Genomic DNA, 3,723 nt, shown 5'->3' on the forward strand with positions numbered 1-3,723 from the left:
GAAGTAAAAAAATCTCTGTTTTCAGGTTACCTGGTTTGTATATAGAAAATTGTAAGGATTCTACTAAATAACTGTTCAAGTCCATAAATTTAGCAAGGTTGCAAAATGCCATGTCAGTATAAAAATATCAATTGTATTTTTCTATGCTAGCACTGAATAATATTAAATTGAAATTAAGAAAACTTTTTTTTACAAAAGCATCAGAAAGAATAAAATAGGACCATTTGGCAAAAGAGATGCAATACTTGTATGCTGAAAACTATAAAAACAGTTATTGAAAAAAATTGAAGAGGACTTAAATATTGTAAAGACATCCCATATTCACAGATTGGAAGATTGAATGCTGTTAAGATGGCAGTGCTCCCTAAACTGATCTATAGATTTGGTACAATTCCTAACAAAATACCAGTTGGATTTTTTGCAGAAATTGACAAGCTGATTCTAAAATTCATATGGAAATGTAAGGAACCCAGAGTAACAGAAACAGCCTTGAAAATGAATCAAGTTGGAGGACTAACACTTCTTGATTTCATAACGTACTACAAAGCTACAGTAATCATGACAGTATGGCACTGGCATAAGGATAGACATACAGATGAATGAAATATATTTGAAAGTCCTGAAATAAACTCTTACTTTTATGGTCAATTCATTTTTGACAAGGGCACCAGCACACTCAGTGGTAGAAGGAATAGTCTTCAGCAGGTGATGTTGGGACAATTAGATATTCAATCGCAAAAGAATGAAGTTGGACTCCTATATTACACAATATATAAAATTTAACTCAAAATGAATAAAAGGCCTAACTGTAAGAGCTAAAACTATAAAATTCTTAGAAATCATCATAGGAGAAAATTTTGTGTCTTTGGATTAATTAATGGTTTCCTACTTATGTCCAAAAGCACAAGTGACAAAAATAAAAAAGACAAATCAAACTTCATCAACATTAAAAACTTTTGTGCTTCAAAGGACACCATCAAAAAATTAAAAACGCAAAACCATATTGAGATACCACCTCATACTGGTAACAGCGGCTAAAATTAACAACTCAGGAAACAGTAGATCTTGGCAAGGATATGGAGAAAGGTGAACTCTCTGGCACTGTTATTGGGAAAGTAAAATGTGCAGCCACTTTGGAAAACAGTGTGGAGCTTCCTCAAAAAATTAAAAATATAATTACCCTATGACACAGCAATTGCACTACCAGGAATTTGTCCAAAGGGTCAGGAGTGCTGATTGGAAGGGGCACATGCACCAGAATGCTTATAACAGCACTATCAACAACAACCAAAGTATGGAGAGAGCCCAAATGTCCCATCGACGGATGAGTGGGTAAAGAAGATGTGGTATATACACACAATAGAAAACTTCTTGACAATAAAAAAGAATTAAATCTTGCCATTTGACACAATGTGGATGGAACTGGAGGGTATCATGCTAAGCAAAATAAGTCAGGCAGAGAAAGACATCATATGATTTCACTCATATTTGGAATTTGAGAAACTTAACCGATGACCATAGGGGAAGGGAAGGAAAAGTAAGATAGAAACAGGGAGGGTGGCAAACAATAAGAGACTCTTAAATACAGAGAACAAACTAAGGGTTGATAGGTGTGGAAGATTGGTGATTGGGGACTATTGGTGATGGGCATTGAGGAGGGCACTTGTTGGGATGAGCTTTGGGTGTTGTATGTAAGTGATATACCATGGGAATATATTCCTGAAGCCAAGACTACACTGCATGTGAGCTAACTTGACAATAAAAAAATTTTTTTTAAAGATAACCCACAGAATGAGGGAAAATATTTGCAAATCATATATCTCATACAGGGACTATTATAAAGAATATGGAACTATCTCCTACAACTCAAAATAAATGACAGGTAACCCAAAGGAAAAAAATGGGTAAAGGATTTGAATAGATATTTCTCTAAAGAATATATTCAAATGTCCATTGAGAATATAAGATGTTCGGGGCGCCTGGGTGGCTTAGTTGGTTAAGCATCCAACTTCAACTCAGGTGATGATCTCACGGTTTGTGGGTTTGAGCCCCGCGTTGGGCTCTGTGCTGACAGCTCAGAGCATGGAGCCTGTTTCAGATTCTGTGTCTCCTTTTCTCTCTGACACCCCCCCACTCCCCGCTCACGTTCTCTCTCTCAGAAATAAGTAAAACATTAAAAAAAGAGAGAATATAAGATGTTCAACATCATTAGTCATAAGGGAAATGCAAATCAAAACCACATTGAGATGTTGCTTCTCATCTACTGGGATGTCTATGTTGATGATGATGATGATAAAAAGGAAAACAATAAGTGTTGGCAGTGATGTGGAGAACTTACAACCGTCATACATTACTAGAGGGATTATAAATGGTGCAGGTGTTTTGGAAAACTGTTTGGCAGTGCCTAAAAATGTTATGTTTATAGGTAACATATGGTCCAGGAATCTACCCCTGGGTACATAACTCAGAGAATTGAAAACATATGTCCATACAAAAACATATGTCCACATTACTGTTCATAACAGCATTATTCATAATATCTGGAAAGTGGAAACAACTCAAATTTCCAGATTGATGAATGGATAAATAAAATGTGGTATATCTATACAATGGACTATTACTTGGCAAGAACAAGGAATGAAGCACTGATATATGCTTCATCATATACGAACCTTGAGAACATGCTAAGTAAAAGAAGCCAGTCACACAAGGGTACATACTGTATATTTCTATTTATATGAAATGTCCACAAGAGGCAAATCCATTGAGACCAAAAGTAGGTAGTAGTTGCCAGGCAACAGGGTGGAATGTGGGGTGGCACCGGGAAACTTCTAATAGGTATAAAGTTTCCTTTTTATGGTGATGAAAATGCTTTGAAATTAGATAGTGGTGATAGTTGCACAGCTCTGTGAATATATTATCAACTTGTAAATTATGTACTTTAAAAGGATGAGTTTTATATGTGACGTATGTCTCAATAAACATGTTATTAAAAAATATATACAATGTGACCTAAATATTACACTCAGAAATGATACTAAGTTGGATATAGACCAAAAGAGATATGGGAAAGATATTAATTCACATAGTATTAGATACCTCAGAAACTAACAAAAACCCTACTTATTCAGAGGTGATCAAAGAATACTGAAAAGAGGAGGAAAAAAGCAAGGTGTCTCTTGCTTTGTTACTTATTTCAAGGACTCAGCTTTCACTCTTTCTACCAAGTAGCACAAAGTCATGCAAATCAGCCTGTGTAATACAATATGTATAAGGTGAATCTTCAATCTGTTGCCACTCACACATCCTTTTTTTTAAATGTTTTTATTTATTTCTGAGAGAGAGAGAGAGAGAGAGAGCGAGCTTGAGCAGAGGAGGATCAGAGAGAGAGGGAGATACAGAATCTGAAACAGACTCCAGGCTCTGAGCCAGTGTCAGCACAGAGCCCTATGCGGGGCTCGAACCCATGAACCACAAGATCATGACCTGAGCCAAAGTCAGACACTTAACCAACTGAGCCACCCAGGCGCCCCACCACTCATACATCCTAACTCTATACTCTCTATATTATTCTTTACTCTTCTTAAGAAACATATAATTTTGGGGCGCCTGGGTGGCTTAGTCGGTTAAGCGTCCGACTTTCGCTTAGGTCATGATCTCGCGGTTGTGGGTTCGAGCCCCGCATCGGGCTCTGTGCTGACTGCCAGCTCAGAGCCTGGAGCC

Source organism: Crocuta crocuta, unplaced genomic scaffold (assembly GCF_008692635.1).
Source record: "Crocuta crocuta isolate KB4526 unplaced genomic scaffold, BGI_CrCroc_1.0 scaffold363, whole genome shotgun sequence".
Taxonomy (NCBI): Eukaryota; Metazoa; Chordata; class Mammalia; order Carnivora; family Hyaenidae; genus Crocuta; species Crocuta crocuta.